This window comes from Balaenoptera borealis, assembly GCF_965194805.1.
Source record: "Balaenoptera borealis genome assembly, chromosome: 10".
NCBI lineage: Eukaryota > Metazoa > Chordata > Mammalia > Artiodactyla > Balaenopteridae > Balaenoptera > Balaenoptera borealis.
The window spans coordinates 92,165,282-92,181,393 of record NC_138874.1 but is presented as its reverse complement, the minus strand read 5'-3'; positions in this window follow the sequence as shown (position 1 = coordinate 92,181,393).

Below are 16,112 nucleotides of genomic sequence, written 5' to 3'. Positions count from 1 at the left end.
TGGTTTCCTTTGCTATGCAAAAGCTTTGAAGTTTCATTAAGTCCCATTTGTTTATTTTTGTTTTTATTTCCATTACTCTAGGAGGTGGATCAAAAAAGATCTTGCTGTGATTTATGTCATAGAGTGTTCTTCCTATGTTTTCCTCTAAGAGTTTTATAGTGTCCGGTCTTACATTTAGGTCTGTAATCCATTTTAAGTTTATTTTTGTGTATGGTGTTAGGGAGTATTCTAATTTCATTCTTTTACATGTAGCTGTCCAGTTTTCCCAGCACCACTTATTGAAGAGCCTGTCTTTTCTCCATTGTATATCCTTGACTTCTTTCTTACAGATTAGTTGACCATAGGTGCGTGGGTTTACCTCTGGGCTTTCTATCCTGTTCCATTGATCTATGTTTCTGTTTTTGTGCCAGTACCATATTGTCTTGATTACTATAGCTTTGTAGTATAGTCTGAAGTCAGGGAGTCTGATTCCTCCAGCTCCGTTTTTTTCCCTCAAGACTGCTTTGGCTATTCGGGGTCTTTTGTGTCTCCATATAAATTTTAAGATTTTTTGTTCTAGTTCCGTAAAAAATGCCATTGGTAATTTGATAGGGAATGCATTGAATCTGTAGATTGCTTTGGGTAGTATAGTCATTTTCACAATATTGATTCTTCCAATCCAAGAACATGGTATATCTCTCCATCTGTTGGTATCATCTTTAATTTCTTTCATCAGTGTCTTATAGTTTTCTGCACACAGGTCTTTTGTCTCCCTAGGTGGGTTTATTCCTAGATATTTTATTCTTTTTGTTGCAATGGTAAATGAGAGTGTTTCTTTAATTTCTCTTTCAGATTTTTCATCATTAGTGTATAGGAATGCAAGAGATTTCTGTGCATTAATTTTGTATCCTGCAACTTTACCAAATTCATTGATTAGCTCTAGTAGTTTTCTGGTGGCATCTTTAGGATTCTCTTTGTATAGTATCATGTCATCTGCAAACAGTGACAGTTTTACTTCTTCTTTTCCAACTTCTATTCCTTTTATTTCTTTTTCTTCTCTGATTGCCGTGGCTAGGACTTCCAAAACTATGTTGAATTACAGCGGTGAGAGGGGACATCTTTGTCTCGTTCCTGATCTTAGAGGAAATGCTTTCAGTTTTTCACCATTGAGAATGATGTTTGCTGTGGGTTTGTCGTATATGGCCTTTATTTATGCTGAGGTAGGTTCCCTCTATGCCCACTTTCTGGAGAGTTTTTATCATAAGTGGGTGTTGAATTTTGTCAAAAGCTTTTTCTGCATCTATTGAGATGATCATATGGTTTTTATTCTTCGATTTGTTAATATGGTGTATCACATTGATTGATTTGCGTATATTGAAGAATCCTTGCATCCCTGGGATAAGTCCCTCTTGATCATGGTGTATGATCCTTTTAATGTGTTGTTGGATTCTGTTTGCTAGTATTTTGTTGAGGATTTTTGCATCTATATTCATCAGTGATATTGGTCTGTAATTTTGTCTGGTTTTGGTATCAGAGTGATGGTGGTGGCCTCATAGAATGAGTTTGGGCACATTCCTTCCTCCGCAATTTGTTGGAAGAGTTTGAGAAGGATGGGTGTTAGCTCTTCTCTAAATATTTGATAGAATTCACCTGTGAAGCCATCTGGTCCTGGACTTCTGTTTGTTGGAAGATTTTTAATCACAGTTTCAATTTCATTACTTGTGATTGCTCTGTTCATATTTTCTGTTTCTTCCTGGTTCAGTCTTGGAAGGTTATACCTTTCTAAAAATGTGTCAATTTCTTCCAGGTTGTCCATTTTATTGGCACAGAGTTGCTTGTTGTAGTCGCTTAGGATGCTTTGTATTTCTTCGGTGTCTGTTGTAACTTCAACTTTTTCATTTCTAATTTTATTGATTTGAGTCCTCTCCCTCTTTTTCTTGATGAGTTTGGCTAATGGTTTATCAATTTTGTTTATCTTCTCAAAGAACCAGCTTTTAGTTTTATTGATCTTTGCTATTGTTTTCTTTGTTTCTATTTCATTTATTTCTGCTCTGATCTTTATGATTTCTTTCCTTCTGCTAACTTTGGGTTTTTTTGTTCTTCTTTCTTTAGTTCCCTTAGATGTAAGGTTAGATTGTTTATTTGAGATTTTTCTTGTTTCTTGAGGTAGGCTTGTATAGCTATAAACTTCCCTCTTAGAACTGCTTTTGCTGCATCCCATAGGTTTTGGATCATCGTGTTTTTGTTGTCATTCGTCTCTAGGTATTTTTTGATTTCCTCTTTGATTTCTTCAGTGATCTCTTGGTTATTTAGTAACATATTGTTTAGCCTCCATGTGTTTGTGTTTTTCACGTTTTTTTCCCCTGTAACTGATTTCTAATCTCATAGCATAGTGGTTAGAAAAGATGTTTGCTATGATTTCAATATTCTTAAATTTACTGAGGCTTGATTTGTGACACAAGATGTGACCTATCCTGGAGAATGTTCCGTGTATACTTGAGAAGAAAGTGTAATCTGCTGTTTTTGGATGGAATGTCCTATAAATATCAATTAAATCTATCTGGTCTATTGTGCCATTTAAAGCTTGTGTTTCATTATTAATTTTCTCTCTGGATGATCTGTCCATTGGTGTAAGTGAGGTGTTAAAGTTCCCCACTATATTGTGTTACTGTCGATTTCCTCTTTTATAGCTGTTAGCAGTTGCCTTATGTATTGAGGTGCTCCTATATTGGGTGCATATATATTTATAATTGTTATATCTTCCTCTTGGATTGATCCCTTGATCATTATGTAGTGTCCTTCCTTGTCTTGTGTAACATTCTTTATTTTAAAGTCTATTTTATCTGATATGAGTATTGCTACTCCAGCTTTCTTTTGATTTCCATTTGCATGGAATATCTTTTTCCATCCCCTCACTTTCAGTCTGTATGTGTCTCTAGGTCTGAAGTGGGTCTCTTGTAGACAGCATATATATGGGTCTTGTTTTTGTATCCATTCAGCGAGCCTGTGTCTTTTGGTTGGAGCATTTAATCCATTCACGTTTAAGGTAATTATTGATATGTATGTTCCTATGACCATTTTCTTAATTGTTTTGGGTTTGTTTTTGTAGGTCCTTTTCTTCTCTTGTATCTCCCACTTAGAGAAGTTCCTTTAGCATTTGTTGTAGAGCTGGTTTGGTGGTGCTGAATTCTCTTAGCTTTTGCTTGTCTGTAAAGCTTTTGATTTCTCCATCAAATCTGAATGAGATCCTTGCCGAGTAGAGTAATCTTGGTTGTAGGTGCTTACCTTTCATTGCTTTAAATATATCGTGCCACTCCCTTCTGGCTTGTAGAGTTTCTGCTGACAAATCAGCTGTTAACTTTATGTGAGTTCCCTTGTATGTTATTGGTCATTTTTCCCTTCTTGCTTTCATAATTTTTCCTTGTCTTTAATTTTTGTCAGTTTGATTACTATGTGTCTTGGTGTGTTTCTCCTTGGGTTTATCCTGTATGGGACTCTCTGCGCTTCCTGGACTTGGGTGGCTATTTCCTTTCCCATGTTAGGGACATTTTCGACTATAATCTCTTCAAATATTTTCTCGGGTCCTTTCTCTCTCTCTTCTCCTTCTGGGACCTCTATAATGCAAATGTTGTGTTTAATGTTGTCCCAAAAGTCTGTTAGGCTGTCTTCATTTCTTTTCATTCTTTTTTCTTTATTCTCTTCCGCAGCAGTGAATTCCACCATTTTGTCTTCCAGGTCACTTATTCATTCTTCTGCCTCAGTTATTCTGCTACTGACTCCTTCTAGTGTATTTTTCATTTCAGTTATCGTATTGTTCACCCCTGTTTGTTTGTTTTTTAATTCTTCTAGGTGCTTGTTCTTTAATTCTTCTAGGTCTTTGTTAAACATTTCTTGCATCTTCTCAATCTTTGCCTCCATTCTTTTTCCGAGGTCCTGGATCATCTTCACTCTCATTATTCTGAATTCTTTTTCTGGAAGGTTGCCTATCTCCACTTCATTTAGTTGTTTTTCTGGGGTTTTTTCTTATTCCTTCATCTGGTACATAGTCCTCTGCCTTTTCATTTTGTCTGTCTTTCTGTGAATGTGGTTTTCATTCCACAGGCTGCAGCATTGTTCTTCTTGCTTCTGCTGTCTGCCCTCTGGTGGATGAGGCTATCTAAGAGGCTTGTGCAAGCTTCCTGATGAGAGGGACTGGTGGTGGGTAGAGCTGGGTGTTGCTCTGGTGGGCAGAGCTCAGTAAAACTTTAATCCACTCGTCTGCTGATGGGTGGGGCTGGGTTCCCTCCCTGTTGGTTGTTTGGCCTGAGGCGACCCAGCACTGGAGCGTACCCAGGCTCTTTGGTTGGGCTAATGGCAGACTCTGGGAGAGCTCACACCAAGGAGAACTTCCCAGAACTTCTGCTGCCAGTGTCCTTGTCGCCACGGTGAGCCATCCCCCGCCTCTGCAGGGACTTGACTGCAGGACTTTGACAGGACTGGGGGAAACAGAGACTCCACTCTTGGAGGGTGCACACAAAATAGTGTGTGCATCGGGACCCAGGGGAAGGAGCAGTGACCCTGGGGGAGACTGAACCAGACGTACCTGCTAGTGTTGGAAGGTCTCCTGCAGAGGCAGGGGGTGGCTCTGTTTCACTGTGGGGACAAGGACACTGGCAGCAGAAGTTCTGGGAAGTACTCCTTGGCGTGAGCCCTCCCAGAGTCTGTCATTAGCCCCACCAAAGAGCCTGGGTAGGCTCCAGTGTTGGGTCGCCTCAGGCAAAACAACCAACAGGGAGGGAACCCAGCCCCACCCATCAACAGTCAAGTGGATTAAAGTTTTACTGAGCTCTGACCGCCACAGCAACAGTCAGCTCTACCCACAACCAGAGCCTCCCATCAAGCCTCTTATAGCCTCAACCACCAGAGGGCAGACAGCAGAAGCAAGAAAAACTACAAACAAAGCCTGTGGAACAAAAACCTGTGGGACAAAAACCACATTCACAGAAAGATAGACAAGATGAAAAGGCAGAGGGCTATATACCAGATGAAGGAACAAGAAAAAAACCCCAGGAAAACAACTAAATGAAGTGGAGATAGGCAACCTTCCAGAAAAAGAATTCAGAATAATGAGAGTGAAGATGATCCAGGACCTCGTAATAAGAATGGAGGCAAAAATGGAGAAGATGCAAGAAATGATTAACAAAGACCTAGAAGAATTAAAGAACAAACAAACAGAGATGACCAATACAATAACTGAAATGAAAACTACACTAGAAGGAATCAATACCAGAATAACTGAGGCAGAAGAACGGATAAGTGACCTGGAAGACAGAATGGTGGAATTCACTGCTGTGGAAGAGAATAAAGAAAAAAGAATGAAAAGAAATGAAGACAGCCTAACAGACCTTTGGGACAACATTAAACACAACAACATTTGCATTATAGAGGTCCCAGAAGGAGAAGAGAGAGAGAAAGGACCCGAGAAAATATTTGAAGAGATTATAGTCGAAAATGTCCCTAACATGGGAAAGGAAATAGCCACCCAAGTCCAGGAAGCGCAGAGAGTCCCATACAGGATAAACCCAAGGAGAAACACGCCGAGACACATAGTAATCAAACTGACAAAAATTAAAGACAAGGAAAAATTATGAAAGCAAGAAGGGAAAAATGACCAATAACATACAAGGGAACTCACATAAAGTTAACAGCTGATTTGTCAGCAGAAACTCTACAAGCCAGAAGGGAGTGGCATGATATATTTAAAGCAATGAAATGTAAGAACCTACAACCAAGATTACTCTACTCGGCAAGGATCTCATTCAGATTTGATGGAGAAATCAAAAGCTTTACAGACAAGCAAAAGCTAAGAGAATTCAGCACCACCAAACCAGCTCTACAACAAATGCTAAAGGAACTTCTCTAAGTGGGAGATACAAGAGAAGAAAAGGACCTACAAAAACAAACCCAAAACAATTAAGAAAATGGTCATAGGAACATACATATCAATAATTACCTTAAATGTGAATGGATTAAATGCTCCAACCAAAAGACACAGGCTTGCTGAATGGATACAAAAACAAGACCCATATATATGCTGTCTACAAGAGACCCACTTTAGACCTACGGACACACACAGACTGAAAGTGAGGGGATGGAAAAAGATATTCCATGCAAATGGAAATCAAAAGAAAGCTGGAGTAGCTATACTCAAACCAGATAAAATAGACTTTAAAATAAAGAATGTTACAAGAGACAAGGAAGGACACTACATAATGATCGAGGGATCAATCCAAGAAGAAGATATAACAATTATAAATATATATGCACCCAACATAGGAGCACCTCAATACATAAGGCAACTGCTAACAGCTATAAAAGAGGAAATCGAAAGTAACACAATAATAGTGGAGGACTTTAACACCTCACTTACACCAATGGACAGATCATCCAAAATGAAAATAAATAAGGAAACAGAAGCTTTAAATGACACAATAGACCAGACAGATTTAATTGATATTTATAGGACATTCCATCCAAAAACAGCAGATTACACTTTCTTCTCAAGTGTGAACGGAACATTCTCCAGGATAGATCACATCTTGGGTCACAAATCAAGCCTCAGTAAATTTAAGAAAATTGAAATCATATCAAGCATCTTTTCTGACCACAACGCTATGAGATTAGAAATGAATTACAGTGAAAAAAACGTAAAAAACACAAACACATGGAGGCTAAACAATACGTTACTAAATAACCAAGAGATCACTGAAGAAATCAAAGAGGAAATAAAAAAATACCTAGAGACAAATGACAATGAAAACACGACGACCCAAAACCTATGGGATGCAGCAAAACAGTTCTAAGAGGGAAGTTTATAGCTATACAAGCCTACCTAAAGAAACAAGAAAAATCTCAAATAAACAATCTAACCTTACACCTAAAGAAACTAGAGAAAGAAGAACAAACAAAACCCAAAGTTAGCAGAAGGAAAGAAATCATAAAGATCAGAGCGGAAATAAATGAAATAGAAACAAAGAAAACAATAGCAAAGATCAATAAAACTAAAAGCTGGTTCTTTGAGAAGATAAACAAAATTGATAAACCATTAGCCAAACTCATCAAGAAAAAGAGGGAGAGGACTCAAATCAATAAAATCAGAAATGAAAAAGGAGAAGTTACAACAGGCACTGCAGAAATACAAAGCATCCTAAGCGACTACAACAAGCAACTCTGTGCCAATAAAATGGACAACCTGGAAGAAATTGACACATTTTTAGAAAGGTATAACCTTCCAAGACTGAACCAGGAAGAAACAGAAAATATGAACAGAGCAATCACAAGTAATGAAATTGAAACTGTGATTAAAAATCTTGCAACAAACAAAAGTCCAGGACCAGATGGCTTCACAGGTGAATTCTATCCAACATTTAGAGAAGAGCTAACACCCATCCTTCTCAAACTCTTCCAAAAAATTGCAGAGAAAGGAACACTCCCAAACTCATTCTATGAGGCCACCATCACCCTGATATCAAAACCAGACAAAGATACTACAAAAAAAGAAAATTACAGACCAATATCACTGATGAATATAGATGCAAAAATCCTCAACAAAATGCTAGCAAACAGAATCCAACAACACATTAAAAGGATCATACACCACGATCAAGTGGGATTTACCCAGGGATGCAAGGATTCTTCAATATACGCAAATCAATCAATGTGATACACCATATTAACAAACTGAAGAATAAAAACTATATGATCATCTCAATAGATGCAGAAAAAACTTTTGACAAAATTCAACACCCAAAAAAAAAAAAAAAAAAAAAATTCAACACCCATTTATGATAAAAACTCTCCAGAAAGTGGGCATAGAGGGAACCTACCTCAACATAATAAAGGCCATATACGACAAACCCACAGCAAACAACATCCTCAACAGTGAAAAACTGAAAGCATTTCCTCTAAGATCAGGAATGAGACAACGATGTCCACTCTCACCACTATTATTCAACATAGTTTTGGAAGTCCTAGCCATGGCAATCAGAGAAGAAAAAGAAATAAAAGGAATACAAATTGGAAAAGAAGAAGTAAAACTGTCACTGTTTGCGGATGACATGATACTATACATAGAGAATCCTAAAGATGCCACCCGAAAACTACTAGAGCTAATTAATGAATTTGGTAAAGTTGCAGGATACAAAATTAATGTACAGAAATCTCTTGCATTCCTATACACTAATGATGAAAGATCTGAAAGAAAAATTATGGAAACACTCCCATTTACCATTGCAACAAAAAGAATAAAATACCTAGGAATAAACCTACCTTGGGAGACAAAAGACCTGTATGCAGAAAACTATAAGACACTGATGAAAGAAATTAAAGATGATACCAACAGATGGAGAGATATACCATGTTCTTGGATTGGAAGAATCAATATTGTGAAAATGACTATACTACCCAAAGCAATCTACACATTCAATGCAATCCCTATCAAATTACCAATGGCATTTTTTATGGAACTAGAACAAATCATCTTAAAATTTGTATGGAGACACAAAAGACCCCGAATAGCCAAAGCAGTCTTGAGGGAAAAAACGGAGCTGGAGGAATCAGACTCCCTGACTTCAGACTATACTACAAAGCTACAGTAATCAAGACAATATGGTCCTGGCACAAAAACAGAAATACAGCTCAATGGAACAGGATAGAAAGCCCAGAGGTAAACCCACGCACCTATGGTCAACTAATCTATGACAAAGGAGGCAAAGATATACAATGGAGAAAAGACAGTCTCTTTAATAAGTGGTGTTGGGAAAACTGGACAGCTACATGTAAAAGAGTGAAATTAGAATACTCCCTAACACCATACACAAAAGTAAACTCAAAATGGATTAGAAACCTAAATGTAAGACTGGACACTATAAAACTCTTAGAGGAAAACATAGGAAGAACACTCTTTGACATAAATCACAGCAAGATCTTTTTTGATCCACCTCCTAGAGTAATGGAAATAAAAACAAAAATAAACAAATGGGACCTAATGAAACTTAAAAGCTTTTGCACAGCAAAGGAAACCATAAACAAGACGAAAAGACAACCCTCAGAATGGGAGAAAATATTTGCAAACGAGTCAACGAACAAAGGATTAATCTCCAAAATCTATAAACAGCTCATTCAGCTCAATATTAAAGAAACAAACAACCCAATGCAAAAATGGGCAGAAGACCTAAATAGACATTTCTCCAAAGAAGACATACAGACAGCCACGAAGCACATGAAAAGATGCTCAACATCACTAATTATTAGAGAAATGCAAATCAAAACTGCAATGAGGTATCACCTCACACCAGTTAGAATGGGCATCATCAGAAAATCTACAAACAACAAATGCTGGAGAGGGTGTGGAGAAAAGGGAACCCTCTTGCACTGTTGGTAGGAATGTAAATTGATACAGCCACTATGGAGAACAATATGGAGGTTCCTTAAATAACTAAAAATAGAATTACCATATGACCCAGCAATCCCACTACTGGGCATATACCCAGAGAAAACCGTAATTCAAAAAGACACATGCACCCCAATGTTCATTGCAGCACTATTTACAATAGCCAGGTTATGGAAGCAACCTAAATACCCATCGACAGATGAATGAATAAAAAAGTTGTGGTACATATATACAATGGAATATTACTCAGCCATAAAAAGGAACGAAATTGAGTCATTTGTTGAGACGTGGATGGATCTAGAGACTGTCACACAGAGTGAAGTAAGTCAGAAGGAGAAGAACAAATATCGTATATTAACGCATGTATGTGGAACCTAGAAAAATGGTACAGATGAACCGGGTTGCAGGGCAGAAGTTGAGACACAGATGTAGAGAACAAACGTATGGACACCAAGGGGGGAAAACTGTGGTGGGGTGTGGATGGGGTGTGCTGAATTGGGCGATTGGGATTGATATGTATACAGTGATGTGTATAAAACTGATGATTGATTAAAAAAAAAAAAAAGAAAAGACCTCTCGTCTTTTGATGTTCTAAAAAAAAAAAAAAAACATTTTGCACCCAAGTGACAATGATAATATAACATATTAAAATATGTGGGATGCAGCTAAGGTATTCCTAGAGGGAAATTTATAGTATTGAATGTTTACATTAAAAAAAGAAGAGGGGGCTTCCCTGGTGGCGCAGTGGTTAAGAATCCACCTTCCAATGCAGGGGACACAGGTTCAAGCCCTGGTCTGGGAAGATCCATATGCCACAGAGCAACTAAGCCCCTGTGCCTGTACTCTAGACCCCGTGAGCCACAACTACTGAGCCTGCGTGCCACAACTACTGAAGCCCGCACACCTAGAGCCAGTGCTCTGCAACAAGAGAAGCCACCGCAATGAGAAGCCCACATACCACAATGAACAGTTGCCCCTGCTCGCCGCAACTAGAGAAAGCCCACACATAGCAACTAAGACTCAGTGCAGCCAAAAATAAATAAATAAAATAAATAAATTTTTAAAAAAAGAAAAAGAAAGGCACCTATTAGAATGGCTAAAATCCAAAATACTGACAACACCAAATGTTGACAGGAATGTGAAGCAACAGGAGCTCTCATTCACAGCCAGCAGGAATGCAAAGTGTACAGCCACTTTGGAAGACAGTTTGGCAGTTCATTACAAAACGAAACCTCTTAACCATACAATTCAGCACTCATGCTCCTTGGTATTTACCCAAATGAGTTGATAATTTATGTCCACACAAAAACCTGCACACAAATGTTTACACACTTGAACTTAGCCAAAAGGCCAAGAAGTGACTGCACATAAATGTTTATAGAGCTGTAGTCATAATTACCAAAACTTGGAAACAACCAAGATGTCCTTCAATAAGTGAATAGATAAATAAACAGTGGTACATCCATACAATGGCATATCATTCAGCGATAAAAGAAATGGGCTATCAAGCCATGACAAGACATGGAAGAAACTTGAATGTATTTTACTAAGTGAAAGAAGCCTACTCAAAAGGCTACATACTGTATGATTCAAACTATTTGACATTCTGGAAAAGGTAAGGCTACAGAGACAGTACAAAGATCAGTGTTGCCAGGGGTTGGTAGGAAAGAGGGAAGAATAGACAGAGCACAGGGGATTTTTAGGGCAGTTAAACTACTGTATGATACAACAACGGTGGATATATGTCATTATACAATGGTCAAAACCCACAGAATATACATCAAGCATGAACCCTAATGTAAACTATGGACTCTGAGTGATAACCATGTGTTAATGTAGATCCATTGATTGTAACACATATACCACTCTGATGTGAGCAAAGAGTTGGGGAGGCTGTGTGTACGTGGGATCAGGGGGTGTATGGGTACTCTCTGTACTTTCTGCTCAGTTTTACTGTGAACCTAAAATTTCCCTAAAGTCTATTGATTAAAAAAACAAAGGTCTAAATCATGGTTTTCTCCTTTATTTTGTTAATTGGTGATTGTATCAAATGGATTTTGAATGTTAAACCAACTTGTGTCTCTTATAAGCAGCATGTAAGTGTTTCTTTTTTTTCTTTTTTTGGCCACGCCACTCAGCATGTGGGATCTTAGTTCCCCAACTAGGGATTGAACCCACACCCCCTGCAGTGGAAGCTCCGAGTCCAAACCACTGGATTGCCAGGGAAGTCCCTGTTTTTTGTTTTTTATATACAGACTGACATTGTTTTTTATTGGAGTGCTTAGATTCTAATTTTTTTTTTTTTAATTTTTATTGGAGTATAGTTGCTGTGGCCCGCAAGCTGTGTGGTAAAGCAAAAAAAAAAAAAAAAAAGTATTGAAAAGAAGAAAAGAAATAGAGGTATATTTTTTTGAAAGTGGCAAGGGATATTAAGAGTAATTAAAATAAAATGCTCTAAATATAAGCCAGGTTCCATTTCTCGCCTTACATTTGAAAAATGCTCTAAATATACATTTTGAAAACAAAGTGGAGTCACAGTAAATGAGGTAAAGTATGCATCTGAAAGGAGTTTTTTAATTGAATATTTATTTGAAAAGAAAGGGAGTCCTAGTGTTACATTCTGAATGTTTAACATGTTGAATATGTGACTTAGAGTCCTTTTGATTAGGGGACTGGCAGATTTCCCTCATCAGAGACTGATATATTCATAGGCTTCACCCATCATCCTGTAATGGGTCACATTTATAGTCACGCCCAAATTTCTAAGCTCTGAGATGGTAGTGGAGATATTTATTATTCATAGACTCAGAACAGCTGCCACAGCTCTGCAAGCTATCAGCTTTTGTTTCAGCTGGTATTGCTGGTCTGCTGGCTATTGCTCTGCTGGCTGCTGTCACCCTGCTGCCCACAGGCCAATGCCCACATCACTGCCAATTAATCTTAGTGGGGCTCAGGCTGCTGCTGGCCTCTTCTTTTTTTTTTTTTTTTTTGAATTTTATTTATTTTTTATACAGCAGGTTCTTATTAGTTATCTATTTCATACACATCAGTGTATACACGTCAATCCCAATCTCCCAATTCATCACACCACCACCACCCCGCCCCCCGCCACTTTCCCCCCTTGGTGTCCACCTCTTCTTTTCTTCAGTGTCATGGCTGCCTCTGAACTGCCAATCTTTAATTCTCAAAACCCTCTGGACAAAGGCATAATTTCTCTATTACAACCAGAGGGGATTCCCAAAGCAAAGATTTGAGATCCTAAAGACTCAGGATGTCAACTACACTTCAATAAAAAATTAATTAAAAAAAAAGACTCAGGGACTTCCCTGGTGGCACAGTGGTTGAGAATCTGCCTGCCAATGCAGGGGACACGGGTTCGAGCCCTGGTCCGGCAAGATCCCACATGCCATGGAACAACGAAGCGCATGCGCCACAACTACTGAGCCTGCGCTCTAGAGTCCATGTGCCACAACTACTGAAGCCCGTGGGCCTAAAGCCCGTGCTCTGCAACAAGAGAAGCCACCGCAATAAGAAGTCCGCACGCTGCAACAAAGAGTAGCCCCCGCTCGCCGCAACTAGGGAAAGCCCGTGCACAGCAACGAAGACCCAACGCAGCCAAAAGTACATAAATAAATAAATTTATTAAAAAAAAAAAAAGACTCAGGATGTTCCTTGACACTACAGATCCCCCCTTCACCAGAACACACAGGCTCTCTGAGAGGCTGTCAGAAAGTGGTCAGGTTTCCTGACCACCACAAGTCCATGAAGTCTAGAAACACCAGCAAAGAGACATTATACCATCAGGAATTCTTCCACTGGAAAATAATAAATACTATCATCTATGTTTCCAGACTTTGTGGACATCCTGTATACAGACTAGGACCACTATCCTGAACGAAATCCAGTTCCGCTCTACTGTCCAGCCCACTCCAGCAGATTCCAGCAGACAATGTATCTTTCAAGGTTTCCAGTGATTCTGACTTTTTCAGAAACCCTTAGGCTATCTGGCAGCTCACATTTGAATTCTAAATATGGGCCAGGTTCCAGTTCTCACCTTACATGATTCCTAGGCCTCTGCATATCTCATGTTTCAGTGCCTACCAACATCACAGGACCCTTTAAAAAGCTCTATAGTACACTGAGTTATTTGTAGTGAGGTGGATGGACCTAGAGTCTGTAATACAGAGTGAGATCAACTCGATGCTTTGTTATGACCTAGAGGGGTGGGATAGGGAGGGTGGGAGGGAGATGCAAGAGGGAGGGAATATGGAGATATATGTATACATATAGCTGATTCACTTTGTTGTACAGCAGAAACTAACACAACATTGTAAAGCAATTACACTCCAATAAAGATGTGAAAGTAAAAAAAAGAAATAACCATCTTAAATGTGTAGGTACCCAATAACATAGCTTCAAAATACATGAAGAAAAAGCTAACAGAACATAAAGGAAAAAAAAAAAAAAAAAAGAACATAAAGGAAAAATAGACAAGCCCACCATCATAGTTGTTTCCATTTTCCTCTCTCAGTAATTGAACAAATAGAAAAATCAACAAAGATGTAGAAGATTTGAACAACACTATCAATCAATTTGCCCTAGTTGACATTTATAGAACATTCCACCAGCAACAGCAAAATACATATTCTTTTCAAAAGCATGTGGAAGAGTCACCAAGAGAGACCATTTGCTGGGCCATGAAACAATCTCTATAAATAAAGAAGGATTGAAAAATCAATATCAGGTCAACTATAGACCTAAACAAGGAAAACAAATAATAAAGTCTTTAGAATATAATATAGAATATCTTTATTATCTCAGGATAAGGAAAATTTTCTTAACACACAGAAGTACTAATTTTGAAAGGAAATATTAATAAATATGTTATATGAGTCAGAAATCCAATAGGAAACAGGTGACACACTCAAATTAAAATGGTCTGAGAGGGATTTCCCTGGTGGCACAGTGGTTGAGAGTCTGCCTGCCAGTGCAGGGGACACGGGTTCGAGCCCTGGTCCAGGAGGATCCCACATGCCATGGAGCAACTAAACCGGTGCACCACAGCTGCTGAGGCCCGTGCGCCTGGAGCAGGTGCTCCTCAACGGGAGAAGCCACCACAATGAGAGGCCCGCGTACCACAACGAATAGTGGCCCCCGCTCGCTGCAACTTGAGGGGGCCCGCGCACAGCAACGAAGACCCAACACAGCCACAAATAAATAAATAAATAAATAAATAAATAAATAAATAAATAAATTTATTAAAAAATAAAATAAAAAATAAAATAAAATGGTCTGAAACAATCTATAAGGATGTTACCATCCCTTGGACAAAAGCAATGAGAGTAAGAAGCAGGTTCAGAATCCCCAAGGGAAAGTTTATAGAGGAGGAGACTGTGTCTTTTTTTTTTTTTTTTTGGCCGTGCTGCGTGGCATGTGGGAACTTACCCCAACCAGGAATAGAACCCGTGCCCCCTGCAGTGGGAGCATGGAGTCTTAACCACTGGATTGCCAGGGAAGTCCCGAGGAGACTGTCTTGAGGGGAGCAATGACTTTTGATTTGAGAACACGGCAGTTTGGGGCTGGGAAAAATAAATACCTACTCTAATTCTCCACCTTCTTATGATTTCCTGCAGGGGCACCCCATTGGCCAAAACCCAATCAGGAGCCAAAGAGCAGAGAGTCCAATGATGCAATTCCTAGAGGTCAACCTCCCTAGGCAAAGAGCCAGTGAAGAAAGGTGGATAGTGTATATGGAGAGACAAATGCAAGATATCTGGCATATCTGACTAAATAAAAAGTAAGCTCTCTTTCATCAAAAAAAAAAAAAGACACAATAAAGAAAGTAAGGCAAGACACAGAACTGGAGAAAATATCTATACAGCATAAAACCAACAAAGGAACTGTATCCAAAATATATAAAAAATTCCCACAAATCAATAAGAGAAAAACAGAAAACCCAGTAGAAAAACGGATGAAAGACTTAAGTAGACACCTTCAGAAAAGGAACTCCAAACAGTCACTAAATATATGAAAAGGTGTTCAACCTCATTAGTAGTCAGGGAAATTCAAATTAAAACCACAATAAGATATCATTCATTCCACACCCAGAAAACTGGAGAAAATTTTGATTTGACGTGACTTACCTAGTGTTGGGGAGACTATGGAACAAAGGGAACTCTCTTGAGCTGCTGGTGGGAATGTAAATTAGTAAATACCTTTGGAAAATTGGCATTATATGGAAGATTGAAGATGCACTTACCCTATGACGAGCACTTTCCCTTCTAGGTTTAAATTCAGGGAACTCCTGCACAGGTACACCAATAGATACAAGAGTGTTCACAGCAGCATCACAACTTGAATGCCTGTTAATAAGTGAATTAGTAAAAAAATGGAGGTATACAGTGGACTACAACATATCAGAGAAATAAGCAAGTCACAGGAGAACAGATACAGTGTGGTACAATTTACATAAAGTTTAAAAACAAGACTATATATTCCTTAGGGATATATATATATATTAAGGGCCCCTCTGTGCCAGGCATTAACCCTTTATTTGTAGGATTATGGAACAGTTCAAGGGAGGTGGTGCGTGTGTCTTAGGAAGAGGTCAAGGATTTGGAAATGAGAGGAGATATTCAGAGGGTACAGGCCAGCAACTATTTCCCAACCAGTATTAAGATATTTCAATATTTTAACAATCGGT